Source organism: Trichosurus vulpecula, chromosome 4 (genome assembly GCF_011100635.1).
Source record: "Trichosurus vulpecula isolate mTriVul1 chromosome 4, mTriVul1.pri, whole genome shotgun sequence".
Taxonomy (NCBI): Eukaryota; Metazoa; Chordata; class Mammalia; order Diprotodontia; family Phalangeridae; genus Trichosurus; species Trichosurus vulpecula.
In genome coordinates, this window is record NC_050576.1 from 139,621,394 (window position 1) to 139,638,775 (window position 17,382).

Sequence of the window (17,382 nt, forward strand, 5' to 3'; positions counted from 1 at the left end):
GTATTCACGCTTAGTTTCAGCTCAGAAACTCCTGAGTCATCAGTTCTTCTGGCTCTGCAGTTGTTTTTTTTTGTCATCACATGGTACCAATCTATGAATGATTATGACTTGAAATTAGCTTCCCAAAGTTTCCACATGGTTGGATTAAAAGCAGATAGGGACTATCTATCCATGCTACAAGAACTAAAACCAGGCAGGGAATATCTATGCATTCTTCTTTGGCTAGTCCCCTCCTCCATCACAACCACATATATGAATGTTATTATCTTTCCTGATAGATAGTGAGCTCCCTGAGTGCAAGGAATGTTTCACTTCCATCTTTGTATTCCCAGCACTTAAACTAGTACCTGATAAATAATAAGCACCTAATGAATGCTTGTTGAATGATTAATTTTCAGACCTCATTCTCTTACTTTTTATTTTAAGATCAGGACACTTTCCTTTCTTCTATCCTACGGTGCTTTCATTCTTCATGGTTTTTCAACATTTACTGACAGTAGCTCAGCAGTCACATTTATCAGTTCTTTCAGTCTCCAAGGCTGTAGCTCACATTGGGACCAGGTAACTTGATTTCATTAAGGGCAACTAAATACACTCTGCCTCAGTTATTCTTGGTTTTAATTCCATATTAAATTGTTTTTGTTTTATAATTTCTACCCCAAAGATGACTTTCTTGGCAGGGAAAACAGAAACAAAATAATTCTTATCCCTGTAAGCCGATTCACTCTACTACCCAGGCTTTTATTCAAGCTGGAAGTAAATTAGATTAAATAGCTTTACTACCTCAAAATATCTTGAACGATATCTAGCTTGTAATAGGATAACAATATTAAAGTGCAGATGATATTATATTCATGCTTAAGATTTAAGAAAACATACCAATGAAAACACATAAGAAATATAGGACTGCACACAAAAAACACTCTTTAGACAAATATATACGTGAATAATTGGAGAAATATTTAGTTGCTCTTGGGTAGGCCAAGCCAATATAATAAAAATGACAGTATTACCTAAGTTAATTTACTTAATCTTTACCAAAGGATTACTTTATAAAGCTAGAAAAAATAATATTTTTTTTCTGGAGAAATAAAACATTAAGACTCTCAAGGAAAATCATAAAAAAGGTAGGAAGGAAGAAGGCACAGCAGTATCAGATCTCATACTATACTATAAGGCACTAATCATCAGAACTATTTGCTACTAGTTTTTCAACAAAACAAATTAGATGCACAAAATACAGAAGTAAATGAGGCTAGTTGAATAGGGGCTGATAAACTCAGGGACCACAACTGGGATATGTATTAGATAAACTGCTGAGAAAATGGGAAAGCAGCCTGACAGCATTTAGGTTTAGACTAAAATCTCACATGGTATATTAAGATAAATTGCAAATTAATATGTGACCTAGATTTAAAAGGTCATGTTATAAACAAACTACAGGAGCAATCAAGAAAATACCCTTCAGAAAAGTTCCATGACCAAATAAAGGATAGAAGAGAAAACAGAAAACAAACTGGACAATTTTGATTACATAAAATTTACAAGTTTTTTTTTCACAAACAAAACCAACACAGCTAAAATCAAAAGGGAAGAAGGTAACTGCTAAGATATATAAGGAATTTATTTAAATTTGTAAGAGCCTTTCCCCAATCAATAAATGGTCAAAGGATATGAAGAGTTTTCAAAGGATGAAATCCAAGTTATTAATAACCATAGTGAAAAAGTGCTCCAAAACATTAATAATTAGAGAAATGTAAATGAATCAGCTCTGATGTTCTAACTCAAACACCATCAGATGGCAAAAATGACAAAAAAGGAAAATGACAAATGCTCATTGGGAAAACGGGTGAAGTTTTGGTGGTAAAGCTATGAATTGGTCTAGCCATTCTGGAAAGTGATTTGGAACTATGCCCCTCTCCATGGCCCAGTCACTAAAATATGTATATACTTTGAAATAGAGATACCACTATTAGACCTATACCTTATACCTTTGATTCAAAGGTCAAAAATATCAAAGGAAGAGGAAAAGGACCCATATAAAAAAAATTATAGCACCTCTTTTTTGTAGTATCAAAGACTTGGAAACTAAGGGGATGCCCATCAATTGGAGAAAGACTCAGAAAATTTTGGCATACAAATATAACAGAATATTTTTGAGCCATAAGAAATGATGATAAAAACAATTTTAGAGAGACCTGGGAAGACTTATATGAAGTGATATAAAATGAGGTGAGTAGAACTAGGAGAATGATTTACACAAAAAAAAGAATGCTAAAGACAAAATACTTTGAATGACTTCAGAATTCTGATCAATTCAATGACCAATCATGATTCCAGAGAATCTATGATGATTCATGCTTCAAACCTCCTGACAGAGAGGAAATGGACTCAAGATGTACAATGAGACATACATTTTTGGACATGACCAATATGGGAATTTGTTTTGCTTCACTACACACACACACACACACACACACACACACACACACAGAGTCATGTGTGTGTATGTTTATATATATATATGTATACGTATATATATGTGTGTGTATATATATATATATATTTACAAGAGTTACATCCCTCCCCTCCAAAATTTAAGAAAACAAGGAATAAAGCACTATTTCCATTTACTAGGAGAATTTCAAAAGTAATCACCAAGGGAGAATGGAGACCAGCATCCCATAGATCAGAGGGTAGCATTTTTGTATGAGATAAAGTAATATCCTAGTGTATGTACTTTAGTGCAGTTTTGGGGGTGTTCAGATATTAAAATTCTTATTTATTTACTGCTTGACTATATTGTAAATATGGAAAACACAGAGAATTAATTAGAATTTAATCTATTTCTAGTCATGTTCATCTTTGTTGTTTTTTTTTTTAAAAATTTCTAACTTAATTGCATGAAATATCTCTGGGGCCACAGAAGAAAGGAAAACTTTTTTGTACCTTTTCCTGGCTCTTCCCAAACTGCCCCTCTACTTCCAAAATGGAATAGTTTCAAAATAGGGCAACCTGGATCAAAATCAGGTGGTGGTGGTGGTGGTGTGTGTGTGTGTTTTTGTATAGTGAATTGCCTCCTAACATCCTGCCAAACCACAACCCACAATTGTATATAGAAAGTTGGAGAGAGACAGAATAAAATATTTCATACCAGTATGTCCCTTATTTATCTGTGTATCTTTTGTTGGGTTTTGAGAAATCTATTCTCAGAGTACCAGTTCAGAGTCATAGGTATTTAATTTGAGTTACACATAACCTATCTCTTCCCACCACACTAAGATGACATGAAGTATTATGCATATAAACTACTGTTTGTGATCCTTAGACCTAGACTAAAATAACTAAGGCCAGACTGTAGGCAGGCCAGTAGTAAGAGTTCACCTTGAGTTAAGCTTGGAATTAAAGTAGTAGTGGATTGGAAAAGGAAAGGGGAATGAAGTTTTTGGGCGGTATAGGCTGGTGAAGAGAAAGCTCTCTTCTCTGACTTATGGAATTCAGTTCTAGCTCAGATACCAATCTTTCCCTATCTGATTTCTCTCTCTCTTTCTGCTATTTCCTGTATTCATGATTTCCATTTGTAAATGTGAATTTTGCCCTTGAGCAGTCAGCCAAAGGATGTTTGGGAGATCTGAAAATACAGTCTCATATCTTTACCCAAGGGTGATAAAAATTAGACAGCCAGAGCATTTTATCGAGATGACATAAACTAGAAGAGATTCCGTTCTAGTTCATTCTTCCATAGCAGGGTTGGCTCAGCCCTCTTAACAGTTCTGAGAGTTGTTTTTTCCTCAGGAAAGTAAGCAGCTGTGACTTGATGATACCCAGGGAAGGGCTGTGCCATGTTGCATAAGGCAGTTCCATTTTTGTTCAGTCTTATAAGTAATGTGATGAAAATGTAAGTGAGAGGAAAAATGCTTTGGAGTATAATGTTGATTTTTCTGTGTTATTGAGCATATTTCAGTAGATATATGAGTATCTTTTAATACATTTTCATAGGCTCTGACATGCAATGTTTTCTCTTCCATTTTGGTTGTAGAGATTTCACAAAAGACCCTAAGACAAAAGGCTTAAAATAACATAGCATAAGAATTATTCATGCTCTGTTTAAAAACAAAAACATCTGACTGCTTCAACCAGTAAGAAGGAAAAGAGACATTTGAAATGGAAGCAGATTGCTGCAGTACAAAGTGCTTTATTTGAAGTCAGAGAATCAGAGTTCAAATCATGACTTTACCATGCATAAGCTGTGTGACCCTGGGCAAATCACTTAACTGCTCTGAGACTCAGATTCTACAAATGTAAAATGAAAGGATAGGATTAGATCTAACTTGGAAGGTCTCTTCCATCCCTCAGTCTATGATATTATGATCCTCTGGGAGGGGTTGGATTTCAGCAGACCTCATGGTACATGTGATGAGAGGGACCTTCAGGGGAGTTGAGCTGAACCCTCTTGTTACTTCTGATCATATGTTTATGCCAAGATTGAGGGATTTTTGCGTAGGGATGATGAAGCAATCTCCTTGGTCCTATGACAATGACAGGGGAGCTATATCAGAGGAGATTGGACATGGCCAATGTGGGATTTTTTTTTTTTTTGCTTGACTATGCCTATTTGTTGCAAGAGTGTTGTTTTTCTTTTTTCCTTTTTCCAATGGAATAGGGTATGGAAAATAGAGAAAATAAATGCCAATTGCTTCCATTCATGTTGACATCCATGGTCCTTTACCTCCTCTACTAATACAAAAGGATACTAATCTGTCCTCTGGAATAAATATTGATTATTGCATGCAATTTGAGTTCAGTTGTACTTTGACATTTTATCATTAAATTGGTCCTATTTTCTTCTCTTTGTATCATTTCATTCTTGTCTTTCCATGTTTCCCTGATGATTATTTTGTCACTTATTATATTAATATTATTAATGAAATATTGATATTTCATTACATTTCTATACCACAATTTGTTCAACTGTTCTGCAACTGATGAACACCTTGTTTTCAGTTTTTTTATTACTAGTCAGTCAGTAAGCATTTATTAAGCACCTATTCTGTTCCAGAAACTATACTACGCATTGAGTATACAAAAAGAAGCAAAAGATAGTCCCTGAAATTAAGGAACTTATAACCCAATGAAAAACCACAAAAATATTAGAATACTACTAAAAATGCTCCTATAAGTACTTTGGAATATAATCCTTTTTCCCTTTGAATTTTTCATGGGTACAAGTATTAAATCAAAGGTCAAAAGTTATGAATAGCTTAGTAACTTTTTTGCATAATTAAAAATTGTTTCCAGAATGGTTGTTCCAATCCAAAACTTTACAAATAGTGTATTTAGAGTGCTTGGTATCCCTTTTACATGGAATGTTTCCCTATTTTATCATCCTTGCCCAATGTTGTATGTGGAAAGTAAAATTTCAGAGCTATTTAAATTTTTCTTATTATTGATTTACAGCATTTTCCCATATGGTTGCTGATTACTTGCATTTTCTTTCAAATATTATTAATTATCACTACCCACTTATTTCTCAAGGAATGGAACTTTGTGAAATATTTGTGTCAATTCCCTATATGTCTTAAAAATAAGATTTTTATCAGATGTTTCATCAGACCTTTTTAATTTAGGACATGTATCCATTTATGTTTTGTTGTAGTATATGGTGTAAGATGTTCATCTAACTTTTTTCCTGTAAAATTCCTTCCAGTTTTCATAGCAGGTATTATCGAATAGGGCAGTGTTTCCTCAGTAGTTTGTGCCCTTAGAGACCTTTGTTCATTTACTTCAATATTTTACTTCTTTAGTCTGTTCCACTAATCTAGTTTTCCATTTTTTTAGCCAGTACCAAATCATTTTGATTACTGTAGATCTGTAGAATAGTTTGAGTTCTGGGAAGGCTAGACCTCCTTTACTCTATTTTACTTTACTTTATTTTTTCATTGTTCCCCTAGAAATTCTTTACTTTTTGTGTCTCTAATATCTTTTTTAGCATTTCTTAGTTCTGTAAAGTATTCATCTGATTGTTTGACTGTTTTAATATGAAGTCTGTAAATTAATTTAGTTATCTGTTTTTATTATATTGGCACAGCCTAGTCTTCTATGATCAATCTTCCTAATCATATAATTCTTTATTTGTACATTTCTACATATTTCTATAGATTCTGAGTGCATCTTGGTAGCTTAACTCACAACCATTTGAAAATATTGTAGGGTTTAAAATGTTTTTAAAATTCTGAACCTTAAATTTTTTAATTCTGAATTTTTCTAATTCTGAATAAACTACAAATAAAATTAGTATTTCCATACACGTAGTAGAAAAGAAGAGGGTTGTACATGAAGCTCTAAATCTCTATTATGTAAAACTTGCTTTTCTTTTTTAGTGTTCAATAAACTTAACCTATAACTTCAAATCTGTCATGCTTGTTTATGATTCCTTTTGAATTTCTTCTGGGTATCTAATAAAATTCTTCAGTGGCCCCTATTTTTTCTTTTATAAAAATTTTGTCAACATTATTTATAACCACAGCCCTTCTCTCTAACTTCCCCTTACTACTGGAAGAAGAGAAAAACCAAAACCCTACATAATAAATATGTTAATGTCTTTTGTCTCTATATCACAGTTATCCTTCATAGATTGAACCCTCCTTTAGGATAAAGAAAAAACTAGACAAAAACATGATATCTCTCTTCAAATATTTGAAAGGGCTATCATGTCAAACAGGGGTTAGACTTGTTCTCTTGGGCTCTAAGGGCTGAACCAGGAGCAATGGAAAGTTGAAAAGAGACCAATTTAATCTTATTTTAAGGAAAAACTTCCTAAGAACGAGAACTGTCCAAAAGTGAAATGGACTGTCTGAAGAGGTGATGGGTTCCCATTCCTTGCAGGTCTTCATGCAGAGCTCAGGTATGTCTTTTCCACCTTTATAATAGCAGCTTTCTCAATCTGGAGATGTCTCTACACTGTGGTCCTCTCTTTTGATTGATGAGTCCCTGGTCCGGGCCACCATTTCCTGAAGTACCCCAGGTCGTGCTTATTTTACTCCCATCTCCACTCCCTATTCTCTGAACTTCTCCATGCCCTTGCCAGCAGCCTTGCTCCTGTGAGATATACTTGCCCTTTGCTCTAGTTTTCACCTTTAAATGTTGTCTTTCTTCCATTAGAAGTCCATAGTCCTTGAGGTTATGCACTGATGTTTTTTGCTTGTATTTGTAACCCCTAGTCCTTAGTATAGTACCTGGCATGTAGTAAATAAATGCTTAGTAAATGTATCTATCTATCTATCTTTATCTAGGTAGCTAGTGGAGAATCCTTTCAATATGTCAGACTAGATGGTAGCCGAGAATCCTTTTAGCCTTCAAATTCTGTGATTCTGAGCAAAGTTTTCATGTAGTTGTTGACAATTTGCATTTCTCCTTTTGAAAACTTTTTGAGTAGAATTTTTGACTACTTGTTTATTGTGGAATGCTTTGAATTTTTTATATATAATGTGTTCATTCCCTATAGATTTTAGATTTCAGACTTTAAGAAGAAATACTTATGTAGGGACTCCCCTCCCCCAACCCTCCCCCACCCCCGCCCCAGAAGAATACCTCAGGTTCAGGATACTTTGTGGGTTAGAATCCCCTAAATACTATCTACTGAGAGCCCTTAGTAGTGTATTTTCCTTTGTTAATCCAATCAGAGGACAAATTAGTTCAAAGGAAAAGACATTTAAAATAGCACAAATGACAAGATAGATCCACCCAAACTCATGTTACCATACCATCTGTGGGGGAGGGGACACATAGAAGGAATATATATGACCAGAGACCTCTTGTGGCCAAGAGACACAAGTAAGTGTAATATACCTCTTCAGAGATGTAATGGTGCAGAGCTGTTGATGTACTTTAATGATGTGGCAATGGTCTTGTTCTCTGTTGGGTATCTATTCTGAACTACTTGAATTTGAGTTGTTGCTCTCTGCTACCACCTACTGGCCTCTAGCTGTGACATGACTTCTTTGGTAACCTGTGGCAGCTTTGGGTACAAAGACCTCAGCTATGATCTGTCAAAGCAGTCCAATCTTTTGAGTTGCTGATGCCAGTGACCTACACTTAGCCAGTTATCTATCAAAAGCTCTTAGGTATTTTTCTGCCTTGTGAACTGCTCTTTTGCTGTTGCTCAGAATTTCTTAGTCTAAACTCTAATTTGACTTAGAGTGGGGGAAAAACCCAACAACAAACCCTTTAAAGTTTTTCCACTGCCATTATACCAGTCATTGTCCATGCAAATCACAGGGGCTAGACAGAGAAAACTGAAATAGGCTGGTGACTTCTTGCCTATTTCCAACAAGCAAATCACTACTTCCTTAAATCTTTTCACAGTTGTGAAGGACATAACCTTTCATTCTCTCTCCTCTAGATTTGTGTAGGTGTGCATGTATGCATATGTTTACATACATATAACTTTTAATGTTTAGATTACTTATCCATTTGTAGTTTACTATAGAGTGTGGCATAAGTTGCTGGCATAATCCTATAGTTCCCTCGACTAATTTCCAGTTTTCACAGAAGTTCTCATTGAATAAGAAATTCCTTCCCTAGTAATTTGTGTTCTTGGGTCTATTAAACACTAGACTGATGTGTGCATTTTTTCTAAGACTTGCTTATTTATCCTGTTCCACTGACCAACTTTTCTAGTTTTTATCCAGTACTAGGTAGAATCAAAAACAGTTTGAAAAATGGTTGTGCTATACCTTTTCCCCTACTTCTTTTCATTACTATCCATCACTTTTTATTCTTACAAATGAGTTTTGTTTAATTCTACAAAGCAAATCTTTGGTGAGAGGCAGAATAGTGTAGTGAATAAAGGGTCAATTTTGGAATAAGGAAGACCTAGGTTCAAGCCTAGCCTCTGATACATACATACATACATACATACAATACATATATATATGTGTGTGTGTGTGTATATACATACATACATACGCATATATATATATACACACACATTTATATGTACTGGCTGTGTGACTTAGGGCAAGGCACTTAATCTCTTGATATTCAAGGGAATTTTATACAAATAGAAGTTACATCAGAGGTAGGGATTTCCACAATGGGACTTCCCTGTACAATGAAGTGTAATGTCGGGACCCCTTACTTCCCCTACCAAAAAATCACCTTTGGTAAATCCAGAGAGTGATTTGGATAGTTTTGTCATTTTAATTATATTGATTGGTTTTCAGCCATAAAATGAAATCTTTCTCCTTTTTTTTAAGTTTCTGATTACTTCCATAAAAAATTCTATGTAGTTGTGTTTGTATAAGCCCTGTGTTTGCCTTGGTAGGTTAACTTCCGTATACTTAATGTATTCTGCCATTTAAATTAAATTTTGTGGTTACTTTAAATAGTTGTTATCTCTACATTTTCCTCCTGGGTTTTGTTAATAACACACAGGAATGTTAATGATTTTGTGGATTTATTTTGCATCATACTACTTTTCTAAAGCTAAAGAATAATTGTCTCCATTAATTTTAATGAGTTCTCTAAGTAACCCATTATGCAATTTACCAATAGAGATAAATTTGCTTCATGGTTATTCCCTTAATTTATTTGCTTGTCTTCTGGCTAGAGCTAACATTTCTAGCATTGTCGAATAGTAGTGGATGGAGACAGTGGACATCTTTGCTCTACCCCACTTCTTACTGAGAAAGCTTCTAGTATTTCTACATTACACATTATGCTAACTCTTAGTTTTCAGTAGATACATTGGAGTATATATATATATATATTTTAAAAATGTCCATTTATTATAGCTTTAAAGAATTTTTAACCATAAATAAATGGTATATTTTTATTAATTTTTTTCCTGTATCTATGGATATAATCTTGTTATTTTTTCAGGTTCAAATTCTTCTTCCACTATTTATTACCCATGTGACCTTGGACAAGGTATTAAAATTTCCTGAGCTTCAGTTTCTTCATTTGTAAAATAAGGGGGTTGGACCAGATGTATTTTGAAGTCTTTTATAACTTTAAATCTATGGTCCAATGAACTGTCTTTATATTTTTGGTATAAATCCAACTCAGTCATGCTGATTTTTTAAAAAAGTACAGTAGATACTGGGACTTACTAAAATTGCCACACAATGCCAATTGCCTACCTACCAAAATCTCCTTCTATCAGTCAGGGGGAATAATACCAAATTTTGGCCTTTTTAAAGTCTTCTACTGAGGGGTATATTCTATCATCAGGGTTAGATAATGACTTCCCTTCTCATTCATCCTGCGATTTAAGTTTACTACTATTTAAAAAAAGCCTTTTTACCAAGTAAATTTCAGACCACCAGGATTATAAAAAGATAATTTTGCCTTTCTCATATGTTTATAAAGAAAAATTTCTCTCAATAATTTTATCCCTTGATCTTCATTTTCTGGGAAAGAGCTGTCCAAATCATCCCCAGGGGAAAGGAAATCTGCCAAATAGTAGGGACTGAAATCACTTCCTGGGTTGCACGGATCCTTCTAAAGGGGCAAGTATCTTGAGACATAGGTGATCCTGAACAAAGGGAGGAATAGGGAAAGGCTGGAGAAAGTCAACTGTGTTTATGTCTAAAAGTAGAACATCTTGAGCATTCTCTTAGAGTTAAAAACATCTATTGTCTTACAGTAAAGATACAGCTTGTTTTCCCAAATATATACTGAGTTTCTTTTCCTTCATTTCCAATGTTTATTTTAGTGAGTTCTTTCAAAAGTACAAATATTTACTTTTCTTAATGTATTATTAAAGAAAATAAACAAGTAACTTCGAAATTTGGGAAGGGATACTGGACTTTCAGCTTAAAATTAGTACTATGCTATCAGGCAATTTAAGTAACTGAAAAATAGAAGATAGTCACTATGAACAGTTTTGTTGTAGGAAGGTAGACACTAGCCATTTGTAGTATGGATTAGATTTTAGTGTTAAGTTTAAAATCAGTAGAGATATTACAATTGGAAAACAGTAGTTTATCCTGGTCATTTCAAGTCTTCCTGAAGGAGATATCTGAAAAATAACTAATGTGGAGAGCCCTCCATTTTCTTGGGGTAGTTCTGATTTATCAAAGGCAAAGCCTCTAGAAAATAAAAGCCCCGTCCTAGATAATATGGCATGTGATGATGAAGCTATTTCTTTTAGAGTTCATTCCACTATTCCAGGATATCAGCTTCATGGGAGATAGAAAACACAGTAAATATTGTGACATTGGGCCCAATTACAAACCTGTGCAGTAAAATGAGTACCCTCATTAGAGGCAATAGTACAAGGAGCCAAGAGGGAAAAAGGATGAGTTCTGTAAAGGTCTTGTTAGTGGCTACAGCAGTACCAGACTAAGTTGGCCCTACAGTGCCATACCCTGATTAGATGTAGTCTGCAATAAAGGAAAACATCTTGTCTTTAGAGAAAAAAAAACTAATTTTAACCAACCTGCCAGAGACAGATCAAGAACCACATGGGATCACATTATACTGGTCCTTCAAAAGTGGATGCTCTGGTACAAAGGGCATCACTGGATAGATGTGGCTGCGTCATCCTTGGTTAAGATAGTATATACTTCTTCCTCCTAAACATTGTATCATGGCCTCCACATCCAGACTGATGGTGAACCTAATCCCTAAACTTTTCTGTTTTTGTGGGGGCATCAACTTGGTTATTTATTTTAGTAGAGGTTGTTATGTTGTCTATGATGGGTACTAACATTCCCCACAAAAACTTGTGTTCTATGAGAAGCATTAGATATTCTTCCACTTATCCAGACCTCAAAGGGCAGAGCATTTAATTGTCTATTTCTCCTTTCTCCAGACCCCAGACCACTCAACTGAATTCATATACCATGAATCAGTTACAAATAAAATATGATCTCCTCCATTCTTCATGGCTCTCTCACTCACCAGTCATGTAGCTTGAAACTCAGCCTACTGGGAAGACTTGGAAGAACCTTCGTCTCCTTCGGGGTATCCCTAATCATTGGGCTAATAGCTGTTGAAGTCCAGTTGCATGTACCTTTCCCACAATGAAAATAGTCATCAGTAAGTTATGAGAAGCAGCATTCTCATAGGCAGGGCCCCATAAAGTTAGGAGTGGGTATCATGCATTGAAAATGAGACTAGAGGTCTTGCCCACTGGCAGTGTCACAGCTTGTTTAGGAAGGGCACTAATGCTTGAGGTGCCTAGGCAGCACATTCTTGGAATTTCCATTTCCATTGGTCAATAGAGGTATCTAGTGCCCTACTCATCTTGTTACAGGACCCATCTTGTGTTACACAACTTATGAAGGACATTTCTGAATGAAGAATAATCATGTAGCCCTGGGTCATCTGTTGTGTCTATCAGGGCTATTTGATTTACTCCTGTGTAAATTGTTAGGTTGGACTCTTTTGAGTGGCTATGAATCTAACTTAGGAAGCCTTGTAGTATTCTGGGGTTTGATGCAGTCAGCACAATGCCACCCAAACTTAGGAGCAACTAGAGGGACGGCTTTGTCATCTACATGGAATTTCTTTTTTATTTAAACTTCATACTGAAAATCCACCATTACATTGTCAAACACCTCTGCCATGCATGTTTCCCTTGGAATGGAATGAGAAAGCATTTATTAAGTGCCAGGCATTCTGCTAAGCACTGAAAAATAAGAGAACCCTTATTCTACACCTGATTTTTTAAACTTCAGCTGAAGCATAATATATTCTGTTCCAGTCTTTTACCTTTGCTCTGTATGTGTCCCTGCTTCAAATGTATTTCCTGGAGACAACATATTGTAGGATTCTGGTTTTTAATCCATTCTGCTATCTGCTTCTGTTTTATGGGTGAGTTCATCTCATTCACATTCATAGTTATGATTACTAACCGTATATTTCCCTTCATCCTATTTTCTACCTATTTATGCTTTTTTCTCTCACCTTTCACCCTGTCCCTCCTCACCAGTGTTTTGCTTCAGACTACCACTTTCCTCAGGCCGCCCACCCTTCTATTAACTTCCCCACCCCACCGTAGTTTTTCCCCCTCCCCTCCTACTTCCATATATGGTAAGATAGATTTCTATGCTTAACTAAGTATGTATGCTATTCCCTCTTTGAGTCAAATTCATTGAGAGTAAGGTTTAAGCAATGCTCACCTCACTCCCTTCTTCCCCCCTACCACTATAATAGGTCTTTCAAATCTCCTCATGTGATATACTTTATCATTCTGACTCTCCTTTCCCTCTTTTTCCAATGCAATCCTCTTTCTTAACTTTTTTGTATCATCTCATCAAAGTCAAGTTATATTTGTACCCTCTGTCTATTCTAACTGCCTAATAAATACACAGTTCTTAAGAGTTACAAGTTTTATCTTCCCATACAGACAGGGATTTAAACAGTTTAGCCTTATGGAATAATTTGTGGTTTTTTTCTTTCTCATTTACTTTTTTTATGCTTCTCTTGAGTCTTGTATTTGAAAATTGAATTTTCTGTTTAGCTCTGGTCTTTTAATGAGAAATATTTGAAAGCCCCTTATTTAATTTAATGAACATTTTTTTCTCCTGAAAAAGTATGCTCAGTGCTGGGTAGTTAATTTTTATTGTACTCTAAGCTCCACTGCCTCCTGGAATATCATATTCCAAGCCCTCCAATTCTTTAATGTAGAAGTTGCTAAATCCTGTGTAATCCTGACTCTGACTCCTTGATACTTGAATTGTTTGTTTCTGGCCACTTGCAATATTTTCCCCTTGACCTGAGAATTCTGGAGTTTGGCTATAATATTCCTGGGTGTTGTCATTTTGAGATTTCTTTCTGGAGGTGATTGGTGGATTCTTTCAATTACTATTTTACCCTCTGGTTCTAGAATATCAGGGTAGTCTTCCTTGATAATTTCTTGAAAAATGTTATCCAGGATCTTTTTTTCGATAATAGCTTTCAGGTACTCCAGTAATTCTTAAATTATCTTTCCTTGATCTATTTTCCACATCAGTAGTTTTTCCAATGAGGTATTTTACATTTCTTCTATTTTTTCATTAATTTGATTTTGTTTGATTGATTCCACTTGCCCAATTCTAATTTTTAAGGAATTATTTTCTTCAGTTAGCTTTTGGACCTCCTTTTCCATTTGGCCAGTTCTACTTTTTAAGGAGATGTTTTCTTTTTCCAAGCTGTTGATTCTTTTTCATGATTTTCTTGCATAACTCTCATTTCTTTTCCCAATTTTTCTTTTACCTCTCCTATTTGATTTTTAAAATATTTTTTGGGCTCTTCCAGGAGGACTGTTTGGGCCTGAAACTTATTCATATTTCTCCTTGAGGCTTTACATGTAGGCATTTTGACATTGTTGTCCTCTTCTGAGTTTCTGTTTCGATCTTCCCTGTTGCCATAGTAGTAGTTTTCTATGGTCAGGGCTTTTTTTTTGGCACTCATTTTCCAGCCTATTTCATGACTTTTAAAGTTGAGTTCTAGTCCTGGGCTACAGGAGGTACTGTCCCAAATTTCTTGCAGGGGGAAGTTTGAGGGGAGGAGCAGAGGTTTGGTGATTGTCTGTCTGCTCTGGATCTAGCTGGCTGCGCAGGGACCTCTGGGCCTGCCAGGCTTGACCACTAGCCTGCTGCCTCAGAGCTGGAGGCCTCAGTGCTGTCCTGCTGTGCCTCTGGTTTGCTGAGCACAGACCACAGGGCCTTGGTTGCTGATCTATGCTGGGGCTAGGGGCCTCTTGCTGGCTTGCCTAGACACCACCTGTGCTGAGCTGTGCTCCCTTTTTATCCAAGTGAGACAGACCTTTCTTGTAGTTTAAGTTGTCTTGGGCTGGAAAATTGTTTCACCCTGTCCTTTTGTGGGTTCTGTTACACCAGAATTCATTTTGAGGCATTTGTTATACTAAGTCAAATGCTCTTTTTAAAGTAACAAACAATAAGCACATTGAGATCTTATATTTCTTTTGCCTTTCAGTGAATTGTGTGACTACAAATATGTGCTACCAGAAAATAATAAGATCCATGATTTTTCGGAATACCTTTGATATCCTCCCTTCTTTTTGTAACTTTTTTGTAATTTAATGCCCTCAAAACTGTTTTGTTTGAAGAAGTATGGACCCTCTCTCTCAGGGATTCCACAGCATCTTCCTTAGCACCTACCTCAGAGCCTCTTTTGGCACTTCTCAGGGTCTTACAATCTACCTCAGTAGCTTCTTTAGGGCCACTCAAAGACTTTTTGAAACCATTCATCAGGGCCTTCCCCAGGGACTCCGACAGAGACTCTTATAGCATCTCCTATCCCATCCTTTAGTCTCCACTTTTGTCTCATATACCTTTTAAAAGTGCATATAAAAACCTCTTTTGTTGCTCTTAGCTTTTCTTGCAAGCTTTATCTCATTCTGAGCTTGAGTATTCCCTGAGAAACAAAAAGGAAATAGTAATTACAACTTTCAGCAAAATTCAAAACACATTACCTGTGTCTGACAATAGAAGGCAAAATTTCATACCTATGTTCTTCCATCCATTCTCTAATGAAAAAGAGATGCCTTTCTCAACTCTTTTCAAATTTGGTCAATATAATTACACTGCCTTTAGTTTCATTTATGGCGTTGTTTTTTCCATTTATGTTTTGTCATCATTTTGTAAATTGTTTTCTTGTTTCTGATTATTTCACTTTGTATTAGTTTAAGTCTTCTCATGCTTCTCCATATTATCATATTTATAATTTATTAGAATTGAATATTATATTCATGCATCACAATTTGCTTAACCATTCCCAAACTGATGATCATCTACTTTGTTTTCAGTTGCTACAACAAAAAAATGCTGCTATGACTATTCTGTAACATATGCAACCTTTTTGTCTTTTGTCTCCTTGGGGTATATATACTGAGTAGTTGCATCTCTGAATCAAAGGATTTGGAAACTTTTTAAATATCAAAGTTCCAAATTCCTTTCTGGAATTTTTGGATTAATTTGCATTTGTATTAGTGTTACTGTCTTTGCATACTCCTCCTATTTTTACTGTTTTTCTTTTGTCATCTTTCCATACATAAAACAGATTTGTATTGATCCGTGTTTCTCTTATTATCAGTAATTTATGTTTTCTATGAAGTTTCAATTATTATTTGAGAACTGTTCATATCTTTTGACCATTTATTCATTGGGGAATGGCTCTTGGTTTCATATATTTCTAAGTATTTATATATCTTGTGTATCAGACCTAATCAATCTTTTTAGATATTTACCTTTTGTTCTTCCTCAGAATTTCTTCTCTTTTTGTATTAAAATTTTAATTTTCATGGAGGCACACACCAGGATTCCCTGCTATCAAGGATACTAAGACAGGTGATTTCTTGAACTTGAAAGTTTTGAGCTGTAGTAGACTAAGTGTCTGTGCTAAGTATCTATACTGTCTTGTATTAATATGGTGAGCTCTTGGGAGTAGGAGGCCGTTAGGCCATCTAAGGAGGGAAAAGCTGGCCCAAGTCAGAAATAGAGCTCATCAAAGATCCCATACTGATCAGTATTGGGATAGAGTCTGCAGAGTCACTTTGAGCCTGGTCAAACTAGAAAGACTCAGTTGAAAAAAAAAGATCTTCAGGATTTCCTATTCCTTCTGGGTTCATTTCCCCTAAAGAATTTTAGTACACAGGATATAAGTTATCCTTCTTCTGCGCTTCTGAAATCTCCTGTCCTGAAAACTAGTGTTCATATTGTACCATTTCTTTCCTTCTTTATCACAGACTCCAAGACTGAATGGTCACTTCCACTCTATCCTCATCATCTTTGCCATAGCAATGAGTTGTTTGTTATTATGAGAATCAGATCAAGAATATGTTTCTCCATGCCAGATACTTCACTTTTAAAGGATGAATCTATAGATTCTATAGATTTTATTGGTTATCTTGGTTTTGGAGGAGACATTTCCTAAAGATTTTTGGAAAAAATGAAGTTTCCTATACCACAGAGGCTGCTGGTGGCATGGTGGATAGAGTGCTGGGCCTGGAGTCAGGAAGACCTGAGTTCAAATCCAGCCTCAGATACTTGCTAGCTGTTTGACCTTGGACACAAGCTCTGTTCCCTTCAGTTTCCTAAACTATAAAATGGAGATAATAGCATAATATGTTAATATTCAATAAGCACAAAGATTCCAGTAATGGTAATAAGGACTCACTATTTGATATAGACTGCTGGGAAAATTGGATAATAATACTACAGAGGAAATTAGATTTAGATGAGTACCTCACATCTTTCACAAAAATAAGCTCCAAGTCAATATGTGACCTATATATAAAAGGTCACATCATAAACAAATTAGGGAACATGGGAAAAAATTACCTATCAGATCTATGGACAGGAGAAAGGTTTTTAACCAAATAAAGAATAGAGAGGATCACAAATGATAAAGTGGATAGTTTTGATTATG